Consider the following 14523-nt stretch of genomic DNA (forward strand, 5'->3'; position numbering starts at 1 on the left):
GACTTGCTCCTCCCATGTTGTTAGTTGTGGGGGAGGAGGTGGGGGTCCGCCGCCAGTCCGCTGAACCGCAATGTTGTGCCTGGAGACCACGGAACACACCTTCTCCCGTAGGTCGTTCCACCTCTTCCTGATGTCCTCCCAATTTCTTGGATGCTGTCCCACAGCGCTGACCCTGTCGACTATTCTGCACCATAGCTCCATCTTCCTGGCTATGGATGTGTGCTGCAACTGTGAGCCAAATAGCTGTGGCTCTACCCGTAAGATTTCCTCCACCATGACCCGGAGCTCCTCGTCGGAAAAGCGGGGGTGTCTTTGGTGTGACATGGGGTGGTGTGGGTGATGTGTGGGGTGGTGTATGTGTTGATGAGTGTGGTGATGAGTAGTGGTGTGTGGTGTTTTGTGCGTGGAAGTAGTGTGGGTGAGGGTGTTGTGTGCCTCTGTGTGGTGGGATTGTCTAATCTGTGCTATCTCTCTGGCCTTCGTCTCTGATTTTTGCTCGTAGGGGTTTGTGGGTGTGTGTTTTATATTGTATTGGGTGTGTGGGAGTGGTGTTTGTATGTGTATCAGGTGTGTGTATTTGGAATAGTCTAATGTGGCGGTGCTTTGGAGATGTGTGTGTATTTTGAGCTCGGCAGTGTGTACCGCCAATGGAATACCGCGGTTGAGAGACCGCTGCGTGGATTCGTGGGTCGTAATAGCATGGGCGTGTTTCTGTTGGCGTGGTGGTGGAGGTTTTGTTTTCGCCAGTTAAACACTGACCATTGGTGTGGCGGACTTGTGTGGGTGTCTGAATTTCAGCGGACTCAGAGATGTGGGTCATAATAGCTGTGGCGGAATTCCGCGGCCGCGGCGGTGTATTGGTGGTCTTCTGCACGGCGCTAAACACCTTTTACCGCCAATGTTGTAATGACCCCCTAAGTATGAAGGTAAACTTTTAACCGAGGCCTCCCGCGGCCTGTAGCCGAGCAGGGCTCCATCACGGTCGGCCTTAAACTTTGACTTTGCCCCGGTCGAGGTGCAACCAGATGAGCCGATTGGCGCTTTTTGTTTCAAGGTGCTAAAAAACAATAATTCTTTAAAAATTCATATCTCCGTTTCCCCTTATTCGATTGTATTCATTTCTGCGTCATTTTAAAGATAAAAATATAATCTATTTTTATAAATTGGTTTTGGATTCCTGTGTTTTATGTAATTACTGTTTTGTGATATTTGAATGATTTACACTCTGTCTCCTAAGTTAAGCCTTGACGCTCGTTGCCAAGCTACCAAGGGTTGAGCTGGGTTTAATTTACTGAGACCTTACTGGACCTAAGTGGAGGTTAGTGGCCTATTGCTAAGTGTAGGTACCTACCTGCCCTTACCAATTACCCATTTTCCAACAAGGAGGGTGTAACACCCTTTTCCCAAAGGAAATGCTTTTTTCTTCCTTCCTGGGCTTGAGCTTTTTAAGCAACAGGAGGGCAGAAACCTGTCTGTGAGTTGGCAGCAGCTGGGGCTGCCTGGAAAACCTCAGAAGGCTGGTATGGCAGTACTGGGGGTCCACTTTGGAGTCCCAAGAGTGCATGAGATTGTACATCTGCTACAGTACAACCAATACTAGAATCAGTAATGGGGTACAATTCCCAGTTGTTAGACACCTTACATGGCCATATTCGGGGTTACCATTGTGAAGCTGGACATAGGTATTGACCTATGTCCAGTGCACCTGTAAAATTGTGTCCCCGCACTCACGAAGTCTGAGAAAATTATCCTGAATGATTTGGGGCCACCTCTGCTAGTGCAGGGGTGCCCTCACACACAGGTACTTTGCACCCAGCCTTCAGGGTTTGAATGCCTGACATATAGGTGACTTATAGGTACCTACCTGCCTTTACCAATAACCCATTTTCCAACTTTTTTTGGTGAGCAGTGGTGGTATCCTGTACTTGTGTTCAGTATCACGTTACAGTTTTAAGTAAAACAAATTGAAAATCCTTTAAATTGTCCTAGTGCAAAAAAAAAATTCTTTTTAATTTGGATTAGTTTCAATTATTGAATTTTTGTGATTTTTCTAAATTCTTGTTTCCAATTTTTGCAAAACATTTTTGTTGACACAAAACTAGGGAACCATGGAGCTTGATCTGGCTAGCCTACCCACGCTGGCAGTAGTCCAGCTTAGGGGGTTGTGTACTGAAAGAGGGTTACCTGCAACCACTGACCTCAGGAAGCATGTCCTGATCAAATCCCTGACAGCATGGGCTGAGGACCAAGAGGTAGACTCAGAAGAAGCTCCAGAGGAGGGAGAAGTAGGGGAGGATGCTAGCTCCAACCACTCAGGGGAGGGAGGGCATCTGAGCCTAAGTGAGGATGAGGAGGACCGGTCCTCATTACATACAGTAACTAGGGGCAGACCCAAAGCTAGTTGGGGGAAGGGGGTCCCTTCAGGAGGAGAGAACCTGTCCCTCAGGGAAAGAGAGTTGGAGGCCCAGTTAGCATTCATAGCGTTGGAGGCAGAGAAGCTGGCCCTAGAAAAGAAAAAGTGGGCAAGGGAAGAGAAAAGAGATGGTGGCAGCGACAAAGAAGCTGAGGTGTCCATGGGTGGGGGTTTTTGCCCCAGATTACCCAAGGGGGTGGTTCCTGCCTATGTAGAGGGGGATGATATAGATAAGTGGCTGGGGGCCTTTGAGAGGGCCCTCCAGATGAGGAGAGTCAAGCCTCAGTACTGGGGTTCACTTCTTTGGGAGTTGGCTCCATACTCTGGGAGGGATAGGTTCCTAACCTTGAGGGGGGAGGAGGCAGACTCATACCCCAGTATGAAGAGATGCTTGACTAAAAGGTTTGGTCTGACCCCAGAGCAGTATAGGCTCAAGTTTAGGGACACCCAAAAGACAAGCACCCAGTCCTGGGTGGACTTTGTGGACATTTCAGTAAAAGCACTGGAGGGCTGGATACAGGGCAACAAGGTAAGTACCTTTAAGGGGCTTTAAAATGTGATTATGAGGGAGCACCTTCTAACCAATTGTGTCCAAGAGAAGCTCCGCCAGTATCTAGTTGACTCTAAGTTGACCAACCCCAGAGAGCTGGGGGAGGCAGCAGATGACTGATTAAAAACTAGGCTTTATCAGAAACCCCCAGGGGGTGATCAGAAAAAGGGAGTACATGGTTCTTCTCAGGGGAAGAACCAAGGGAAAGATGATAAAAAGCCCTAGGAGTCCTCAAAAGAGTTCCCAAAAACTTCTCAGGGTGGGGGAGCCCGAGGCATTCCACTTCTAAGGGGAAATTGTATCAGGGAAAGAATTATGATCCTGCTAAAGCAGGAAAGTTTCAGGAGCTTGCTAATGCCGGCAAGTGTTTTGAGTGTCATCAACCTGGACACAAAAGAGGAGATGCTATCTGCTCCATGAAGCCCCCCACTGGTGGGCAATCCCTGGGGATTGCTAGTGTAGGGTTGGGAGTGGAAGTTGGCCCAGGGCTGGGATCAGGGTACACAGAGGGTCACCTTAGTATCCGTGGGTGGGGTGGAAATGGCAACTATGGCCACATTACCTCCCAGCATGGAGAGGTATAGGCAGAGGCCTAAAGTCAATGGGACTGAGGTGGAAGCTCTGAGAGATACAGGAGCCAGTGTGACAATGGTCACAGAGAAGCTGGTTTCTCCAGAACAGGTCTTACCTGGTGTCTTCCACCAAGTGACTTATGCAGATAGCAGAACCAAACTCCATCCCATGGCCATGGTGAGTCTGGAATGGGGAGGTGTGACTGGCCCTAAGAAGGTAGCTGTCGCTCCTGCCCTCCCAGTAGAGTGTCTGCTGGGAAATGATCTTGAAGCATCTGAATGGTCAGAGGTGGAGAGAAGGGTCCATGCACAGATGCTGGACCTCCCTGAATGGGTGTGTGCTGTGACCAGGTCACAGGCAGCACAACAGGGAAGCGATGGACACTTGGACCCTGAAACAATGGACCAAGCCTCGAAGAAGAAGAAAAAGGGCACTGGGTCTGGCTTGCCAGCCCCTACAAATACAGAGGGTCAGGGGGAATCCAACCCTGAGGGGGCGGATCTGACCTCTGAGGGAGGGACACTTCCCCTGCAAGCTCTGCCTGACTTGGCAGAACTGCAAGGGGCAGGTGGGCCCACCAGAGAAGAGTTGTGCCAGGGACAAAGAGAGTGTCCCACTCTTGAGGGCCTGAGGCAGACTGCTGCCAGGCAAGAACAAGGGGATACCAGTGGGACCCATAAGGTTTACTGGGAGGATGGAGTTCTCTAGACTGAGGCAAGAGCCCTCAAACAGGGGCCACCAGGAGAGTAGTGGTCCCCCAGAAGTATAGAGAATTCCTGCTTAAGTTAAGCCATGATATCCCCTTAGCTGGACATTTGGGACAGACCAAGAACTGGAACAGGCTGGTTAACCATTTTTATTGGCCCCAAATGTCATAAAAAGTCAAAGAGTTTTGCAGCTCCTGTGTCACCTGCCAAGCCAGTGGCAAGACAGGGGGCAAGCCAAAGGCTCCCTTGATAACAATGCCAGTGGTTGGGACTCCCTTTGAGCGGGTGGGGATTGACATTGTTTGTCCCCTAGACCCACCAACTGCCTCAGGTAACAGGTACATTTTGGTGGTTGTGGACCATGCCCCCAGGTACCCTGAGGCAATACCCCTCCGGACAGTCACTGCTCCCACAGTGGCTAGGGCCCTCTTTGGTGTGTTCACCAGAGTGGAGTTCCCAAAGGAGGTGGTCTCAGATAGGGGCACAACCTTTATGTCAGCCTATCTGACAGCCAAGTGGGATGAGTGTGGTGTTACTTATAGGTTCACCACCCCCTATCATCCACAGACCAATGGTCTGGTGGAAAGATTTAATAAGACCCTGAAGGGCATGATCATGGGTTTGTCTGAAAAACTCAAGAGGAGATGGGATGTTCTCCTCCCATGCCTGCTGTTTGCCTACAGAGAGGTGCCACAGAAGGGGGTTGGATTCAGGCCCTTTGAGTTACTGTTTGGGCACCCTGTAAGAGGCCCATTGTGCTTGGTGAGAGAGTCTTGGGAAAAGCCTCTCAGAGAGTCCAAGGAGAATGAGCTAGATTATGTGCTGGGCCTGCGGTCACGCATGGTTGAGTACATGAAGAAGGCAAGCAGACACCTGGAGGCCAGCCAGGAGCTCATGAAGCTCTGGCATGATCAGAAGGCTACCAGGCCTGAGTATCAACCAGGACAGCTAGTGTGGGTTTTGGAGCCCATGGCTCCTAGGGCACCTCAAGCCAAATTGACTGGGCCCTATCCAATTCTGGAGAAAAAGGGTGAGGTCACCTACTTGGTGGACCTTGGCACCCCCAGGAATCCTCATAGGATCCTGCATGTTAACAGGCTGAAACCCCACCAGGACAGGGCAGACATGACCATGCTGATGGTCACTGATGAAGGGAAGGAGGAGGAGAGTGAACCTCTGCCAGACCTTCTGTCCTCACATGCACAAGATGGGTCAGTGGAGGGGCGGTACTCTCTCCCAAGTTGACATACCAGCGACAAAAAGACTGCAAACAGGTTTTGGAACAGTTTGCTAGTCTGTTCTCCAATTGGTGTGTCTATGATGTTGACACTGGTGACAGCTTGCCTGTCACGAACAAGCTGTACAGGCTGTCTGACCAGGTCAAGGCCAACATCAAAGCTGAAGTGGCTAAGATATTGGAGCTCAAGGTAATTGAGCCCTCTGACAGTCCTTGGTCCAGTCCGGTGGTACTGGTGCCCAAACCTAATCCCCAAGGGTGGGAAGAAGGAATTGAGATTTTGTGTGGACTACAGAGGTCTAAACGCAGTCACTAGGACTGATGCTCACCCCATACCTAGAGCTGATGAGCTCATTGATAGGTTGGGGGCTGCGAAATTCCTGAGCACATTTGATCTGACCTCAGGATACTGGCAGATCGCCTTAAGTCCAGGAGCTAAGGAGAGGTCAGCATTTTCCACACCAGAGGGCCACTTTCAGTTCAAGGTGATGCCCTTTGGCATGAAAAATGCTCCTGCCACCTTCCAACGGTTGGTGAATAGAGTCCTGTCTAGGTTGGACTCTTTCAGTGCAGCTTATCGGGATGATATAGCTGTATTTAGTTCCACCTGGGAGGACCACCTGGTCCACCTGAAGGAAGTGCTTCAGGCCCTGCTTCAAGCAGGCCTGACTATCAAGGCAAGCAAGTACCAGATAGGGCAAAGCTCAGTTGTGTACCTGGGCCACCTTGTTGGTGGAGGCCATGTACAACCTCTCCAGCCCAAGATCCAGACTATCCTGGATTGGGAGGCTCCTAAAACCCAGACTCAGGTCAGGGCCTTTCTTGGGCTGACTGGGTACTACAGGAGGTTTGTTCAGAATTATGGGACCATAGTGGCCCCTCTGACTGAGCTTACCTCCAAGAAACAACCCAAGAATGTAATTTGGACCCCAGAGTGTCAGAAAGCTTTTGACACCCTAAAACAGGCTATGTGTTCAGCACCAGTGTTACTGGCCCCTGACTATAGCAAGGAGTTTATAGTGCAAACAGATGCTTCAGAAAAAAGGGATTGGGGCAGTGTTAGAACAAGTTAATGAAGAGGGCCAAGATCAACCAGTTGCCTTTATCAGCAGGCAACTACTCCCCAGAGAGAAAAGATGGAGTGCCATTGAGAGGGAGGCCTTTGCTGTGGTCTGGTCCCTGAAGAAGTTGAGGCCATACTTCTTTGGCACTCACTTCCGTGTACAAACTGACCACAGACCTCTCAGATGGTTGATGCAGATGAGGGGGGAGAACCCAAAACTGTTAAGGTGGTTCATTTCCCAACAGGGGATGCACTTCACAGTGGAGCACAGACCTGGGACTGCCAATGCAGATGGCCTTTCCAGGTTTTTCCACTTATCTGATGAGGACTACCAGGGTGTAGGTTAGTACCCATCACCTTTCATCTGGGGGGGGCAGTGTAGGAAAGTCCTCCTTTTTGCCCTGGTCACCCCCACACTTTTTGGACAGGTACTGGTGGTTACTGACTCTTGGCTGGGCCCTGGGTACTGCTTACCAGTCCCAGTGCCAGTGCTCTGTGTAGAATGGATATGCAAATTAGGCTAATTATAATTGGCTAAGTTAACCTACCTATAAGTCCCGAGTATATGGTAGGGCATGTAGGTTTAGGGACCACAGCATAGGTAGTGCCCCCATAGATGCACTGCCGAGGTGCCCAGTATCATTTTAAAGGCAGGCCTGCCTTGCTGGCTGCTTTTAAATTAAAGTTATATGCAAATTCGACTTTGGAATTAAAAGTAGTTCCAAAGTTTTAACCTACCTTATTTTTACATATAAGTCACCCCTAAGGTGTGCCCTATGTGCCCCTAGGGCTGGGTGTCATGTAACTGTAAGCAGGGACCTTATAAAAATAGTTTTATAAGCCCTGGTGAGGTAAAAACAGCCAAATTTGTTTCTCCCTCATTGTAGTAAATGGCCTTCATAGGCTAAAATGGGGAGACTTTATTTTACTTTTTAAAGTCTCCTTAAATGATGGATACCAAGAGTTTGGTATCAAATTAATTGTTGTAATAAATCCCACAACTTCCAGTTGTTGGATTTAATATAACTTGTTCAGGTAAAGAGTTTTAAACTTTACCTGAAAAGTTGCCAATTTCAGCCCTGCATTGTTTTTGCTGCTGTTCTCTGATTGGCCAGCCTCTAGCAGCCTGGCCAGGCTGCCTTGATGAGGTGTGAAGTGGCCTTGCTACACACAAAGGAATGTGCCTGTGGGAGGGAATCTCCCCTCAGCAGATGGTGAGGCAGGAAGGGGAAGGGCTGCCAAACTGGTCTTCAAAGGCAGAGAAGGACATTTGGAGCAACCAGCAACACCCCCACATCCTGCAACCCCAGACAACTAGGTGCCCCTTTGAGTAGATTAGGAGAGGGCAGGAGAGGGGTGTGTTTATCATTTTTAGCCACACCAGTGGGTGGGCTCAGCCAGATGTGACCTCCAAAAATCAGATTCAGCCATGATGGATTTTTGGAGAATGTTGCCTCCTGGGATTGATTTTTGCCACACTTCCCAGGAAGTGGTTATCACAGGGGGAAGGACCCTGCACCTGATTGGAGAACCAGGACCCCCCTGCTTTTCACCCAGGAGCAAGGATAAAACTGGCAGACCTGCACCCACACCTCAGATCCCCATCAGATTCCAACAAGGAAGAACCAAAGGAGAAGAAGGACTGCCCTGCTGGACCCTTGGCCTACACCTGGAACCTGCACTCAGAAGGACTGCAGCAGCTGCACACTTGGGCTTCACCACAAGAAGGACTTTGCCTGGCTTCAACTGGTTCAAGGAGGGACTCCCTGTTTGCTACAGGTGAAACATTGCTATCCAGAGTCCCCTGCACCAACTCCTGAAGAAAGCGACCAGCTGACCACTGTCCAGTGGACAAAAAGGAGTTTGCGCCAGGTGCATTCTGGGGGTTGTAGTCCGCACCCCCCAAGGACCATCTCAGAACTTCTGGACCCTTGGGGTGAGCTGTGGACCCCAAAAGAACCCTAAAAGGACATCTGGGAGAAGCCCCAGAAGTTTGGAGAAGTTTGGACAACTTTTGTATAAAAGCTCCATAGAGGGACCGACCCGCCGCAGCAACTCTAGCCGGCTTGACTCAACCACGACCCGGCCTGATTTGCTGGTTCGTCCCGGTATAGAAAATCTCCCAAAAAAGTCCGAAGGTAAAAAGTTGACTGGGACCTCCCAGCCAGCGTATCGGAGGAGGGTTCCATGGACGTCGGATCAAGATCCAGGTTTACCCCGGTTGAAGGATTTTCACCTCGAAAAATTGACTAAGTCCGAAGGTAAAAAACTCTGAGGATTCCCGCATTGCGTATCCGGAGAAGGGCTCCAGGAGGTCGGATTGGACTGGCAGGTTTGTCCCGCTGAAGAAAATCTTTGAAAAAGAGACTAAGGGGGTCATTCTGACTTCTGCGGGCATGGGCGGGCATGGGCACTGCAGGGGCCCCCAGGGGCCCCACGACACCCGTTACCACCAGCCAGGTTCTGGCGGTCAAAACCGCCAGAACCAGGCTGGCGGTAAGGGGGTCGGAATCCCCATGGCGGCGCTGCCTGCAGCGCCGCCATGGAGGATTCCCTAGGGCAGCGGGAAACCGGCGGGACACTGCCGGTTTCCCATTTCTGACCGCGGCTGTACCGCCACGGTCAGAATGCCCATGGATGCACCGCCAGCCTGTTGGCGGTGCATCCGCGGTCCCCGGCCCTGGCGGTAGTCAACCGCCAGGGTCGGAATGACCCCCTAAGTGTGAAGGTAAACTTTTAATCGAGGCCTCCCGCGGCCTGTAGCCGAGCAGGGCTCCATCGCGGTCGGCCTTAAACTTTGACTTTGCCCTGGTCGAGGTGCAACCAGATGACCCAATTGGCGCTTTTTGTTTCTAGGCGCTAAAAAACAATAATTCTTTAAAAATTCATATCTCCGGTTCCCCTTATCCGATTTTATTTGTTTGTGTGTCATTTTAAAGATAAAAATATAATCTATTTTTAAATTGGTTTTGGATTTTTAAACTGTTTCCTGTGTTTTATTTAATTACTGTTTTGTGATATTTGAATGCTTTACACTCTGTCTCCTTAGTTATCCCTTGACGCTAATTGCCAAGCTACCAAGGGTTGAGCTGGGTTTAATTTACTGAGACCTAACTGGACCTAAGTGGAGATTAGTGGCCTATTGCTAAGTGTAGGCACCTACCTGCTCTTACCAATAACCCATTTTCCAACAAGGAGGGTGTAACACCCTTCTCCCAAAGGAAATACTTTTTTCTTCCTTCCTGGGCTTGAGCTTTTTAAGCAACAGGAGGGCAGAAACCTGTCTGTGAGTTGGCAGCAGCTGGGGCTGCCTGGAAAACCTCAGAAGGCTGGTATGGCAGTACTGGGGGTCCACTTTGGAGTCCTAAGAGTGCATGGGATTGTACATCTGCTACAGTACAACCAATACTAGAATCAGTAATGGGGTACAATTCCCAGTTGTTAGACACCTTACATGGCCATATTCGGGGTTACCATTGTGAAGCTGGACATAGGTATTGACCTATGTCCAGTGCACCTGTAAAATTGCGTCCCCGCACTCACGAAGTCTGAGAAAATGATCCTGAATGATTTGGGGCCACCTCTGCTAGTGCAAGGGTGCCCTCACACACAGGTACTTTGCACCCAGCCTTCAGGGTTGGAAGGCCTGACATATAGGTGACTTATAAGTGACCTGGTGCAGCGTAAATGGCTGTGAAATGGTGCATGCACCTTTTCACACAGGCTGCACTGTCAGTCCTGCGGAAGCCTTTGCATGGGCTCCCTATGGGTGGCAAAAGTAATGATGCAGTCCAAAGGGATCCCCTGTAACCCCAATACCCTGGGTACTTAGGTACCATATACTAGGTGTTAGAAATGGGGTCGTTGGTTGTCAGTCAGGTTACACCCTGCCCAAGCAAGGACCCTCGCTCGAGTCAGGGTAATTCAAATACAATCCAAATTATCCTGTGCCCACCCTCTGGTGGCTTGACACTGAGCAGTCAGGTTTAACTTACAAAGCAATGTGTAAAGTATTTGTACAATAAATCATGCAATAACACAGTAGAACACCACAAAAATACACTACACAGTGTTAGAAAAATATATAATATTTATCTGGATAAATGCAGGTCAAAACGATTAAGATTCAATAAGTATACTGTGAAACACCACTGTAAAAATGATATAAAGTGTCTTTACTCTCTTAAAAGCAACAAATGTCTCTTGCATACACAAAGTATCTTTTGTGTGTTCAAAATCAGAGATGCGTGGAAAACAGGGAGGTAAGATTTCTCAGGCAACACATGGCGATGCGTCATTTATTTTTCATGCAGGGAAGGCTTAGCGTCAATTTCTGGTGCTCTGACTTGGGTCCTCTTCAGGTTGCGGGGTTTTCGGATGCCCCAGGGGTGATGCATTGAAATCCGGTGCTGCCAGGATGAAGTCTCAGGGGCTGTGTTGATCCGGTGGGCGTTGCATGGAAAATTCTACCGCATGGCAGGCGCTGTGTCATTTCCCCTCAGGAAGTCAGGCAGCGTCGTTCCAGCTTGGCTGTGTGTCGATCCAGTGGGCTGTGTGTCGACTTTCTAGTCGCTACGCTGGAGCTGCATCGATCTTCTTCTTGCGAAGTTGGGCTGAGTCGATTCAGTTCGTCTTGTGGTGATTTTCTCCCCGCAATGCAGACTTAGCGTCATTTCTGGCAGGCTGTGCGTCGATTTTCACTGCACAGGGATTTCTTCTTGCAGGAATGAAGTCTTTTTGGTCCCGAGACTTCAGTGAACAGGAGGCAAGCTCTATCCAAGCCCTTGGAGAGAACTTCTCAGCACAGCCAGAGAGCAACAAGGGAGCAGGGCAACAGCAAGGCAGCAGTTCTTCTCAGAAAGCAGTCATGGGAGTCCTTTGGGCAGGCAGGCAGTTCTTCTTGGCAGGTTGCAGGTTCAGGTTCTCTTCTCCAGGAACTGTCTCAGTTGGTAGGGTCAGGGACCCTGCTTAAATACCCAAATGTGCCTTTGAAGTGGGGGCGACTTCAAAGAGTGGCTTAGAAGTGCAGAAGGTCCCTTTTCAGTTCTATCCTGTCTGCCAGGGTCCCAGTAGGGGATTTGGCAGTCCTTTGTGTGAGGGCAGGCTACTGTCCTTTGGCATGTAAGTGTCTGGCCCTCGACCCTTTGAGCCCAGGAAGACTCATACAAAATGCAGATGTATGCAAGTGTGACTGAGCATCTTGTGTTTCAGGGTTGTCAGAGTGAATGCACAAGGGAGCTGTCAACTCAAGCTAGCCAGATGTTGACTGTAAGACACAGAAGGATTTAAGTGCATAGAAATGCTCACTTTCTAAAAGTGGCATTTTTGAAATAGTAATATTAAATCCAACTCCACCGGTCAGCAGGATTTTGTAATACCATTCTGGCAATACTAAATATGTCCTTGTTACTCCTTTCAGATCAGAAGCTACCACTCAAACAGTATATGAGGGTGGCCCTAATGTTAGCCTATGAAAGGAGCAGGCCTAATAGCCATGCAAAACACATTTTGGAGTTTTACACTACCAGGACATGTAAACTACACAGATACATGTCCTGCCTTTTGTCTGCACAGCACCCTGCCCTATAGGTTACCTAGGGCCTACCATAGGGGTGACTTATATGTAGAAAAAGGGGAGTTTTAGGCTTGGCAAGTACTTTTAAATGCCAAGTCGAACTGGCAGTGAAACTGCACACACAGGCCTTGCAATGGCAGGACTGAGACATGGTTAAGGGGCAACTTAAGTGGATGGCACAAGCAGTGCTGCAGACCCACTAGTAGCACTTAATTTACAGGCTCTAGACACATATAGTGCACTTTACTAGGCACTTATAAGTAAATTAAATAAGCCAATTGGGTATGATCCAATATCATTATGTTTTAAGGGAGAGGGCATATGCACTTTAGCACTGTTCAGCAGTCGTAAAGTGCGCAGAGTCCTAAAACCAGCAAAAACAGTGTCCAAAAAGTGGAGGGAGGCAGGCAAAAAGTTAGGAGTGACCACCCTAAGGCTTTCAGGTCTAACAATGACCTACTTACCAAGGGAAAGTAGTGATCCATAGCTTCAACCAAAGACCAATGTCTTCTCATAACAGACTGCAATCAGGTACCAAGACCCATCACACGCTGAAGACAAATAGCTTCTGGGTGTTAGATGCCTATATGCAAATTTGTCCAGACACATGGCAGAGGAAAGTGACCCATCACCGGCTTACCATTGGCCTGGAACATTTAGGGGTAATGGTCTGTTGCCTAGAAATTACAACCACTTCAACAACAAACAGTACGTGATTGATCAATGTACACAGCCATGTGTCATCCCTGTAGAACAAGTGGTTTGTGGATTCCACCCAGTTGTGTCCTAGGTCCCTGGGACAACAGGTAAGGCACATCAGAATACAACACATGACATGTCAACACAAACAATCACTCATCTACTGTGTGATACATGGCTCATTCCTAATTTTCAGAGGGAACTGTCAGAACCTCACTCTTTCAATTTTCAGTGGGCAGGCAAAAATACGCCCTGTACTCACCCCTCATGGACACTGTGCCGCCCTCAAATGGCCATCAAGCTCCAGATAGGCCACCGCCAGAATACAGGCCATTAGGGGGTCATAGTCCAACGGGCACCCCACTGGCGTTGGAGGACAGCTCTAGCTGGGCCTCTGCGATCTTCCGGGCTCAGCATCCCAGGTCCTTCCACCATTTCCTGCAGTGGGCAATCCACCGACTGTGGAATCCCAGGCTCTACAGTCTTTTGGTGATGGCTCTCCATATTCCTTTCTTTTGAGAGGCATTGAGCTGTATCGATGCAAAAGATACATCAAGAGATCATGTTCACAAATCTCATCACAGATGGTTGAGTCACATACATGTCAGTATCATCAAGCTAGAACTTTCCTGTTTTTCAATACTCCCAAAGTGTGGGAAATACAGGCCAATAAGTACAGGGACCTTACTACAGACATACATTTCCCAATCTGCAGACCAACCTCCCACCCTGCTAAGGCCCTACAATGACTAAGAAAGCTTATTGGCATCATGTGGGACATGCTCTAGCAGCCTGGCTGAGATGTGAGCCACTATGAAACACACCACTCCTGTGTGGCTTCTGAATGGTACCGACTACTGCCAGAGAGCAAATTCAAGCATCACATATGGTTAACAATGAAGGGGCTGGCATGGTGGGTACAGAAAGTGTGTACCCTGTCCATGTGTGGACATGTTACCTGACAAATGCAGACTCATGCCACTTCAGAGGGTGAGGGTCTGTGTTATGTACCTGTACCACAGAACACGCTTTTGGACAGATGTATTCATACTACGGAGATTGCATCCAACAAACAAAGGCATGCATTGTACAGTTTCTGCTATGTGACCAAGCTACTGAGTCATATATCATGGCCTCTCAGGAATCAACACACTGTCTGTACTGTGCAAATGTCAGTAAATCAATAAGCCTACACCGGACAAATATGACCTATGTGAAGGTGACAACAGGGCTGTGGGAGTAAGGGACCTATCATGAGTCAGAGACACATTAACAATAGTGCTAAGTGCACATGTGTAATAGACCAGTAACTCACCTCTGTACCCATTCCTAATCTGATCAAAGGAATGATGCATTCTGGGTAGGGCATTATACCGAAGCCTCATATTGCCCACATAACAGGATATGCTGGGGTACAGGTAGGGGGCACAGTGCCACAGCTGCATGGTCACAGTGACTTCACCCCAGCTTAGACTAGGACCCATACTGATACATGTGACAGACCCTGGTCTCTGCAGCCTGGGCAGAAACAAACCTACATGACACTACATTCCCATCACTTCCATATATGACAGATCAACATGTAGCCCACAGTTAATTGGCACGTGCTGTGTGTGGCAACCTGAAGAGCAGAGAGAGTGATGGTATGCCTTCCAAAACAACAGTCTAGCAAGGGCAGATGTGTGAAGAAATTTCTGTGGCACATA

This window comes from Pleurodeles waltl, chromosome 4_2 (assembly GCF_031143425.1).
Source record: "Pleurodeles waltl isolate 20211129_DDA chromosome 4_2, aPleWal1.hap1.20221129, whole genome shotgun sequence".
Lineage (NCBI taxonomy): Eukaryota > Metazoa > Chordata > Amphibia > Caudata > Salamandridae > Pleurodeles > Pleurodeles waltl.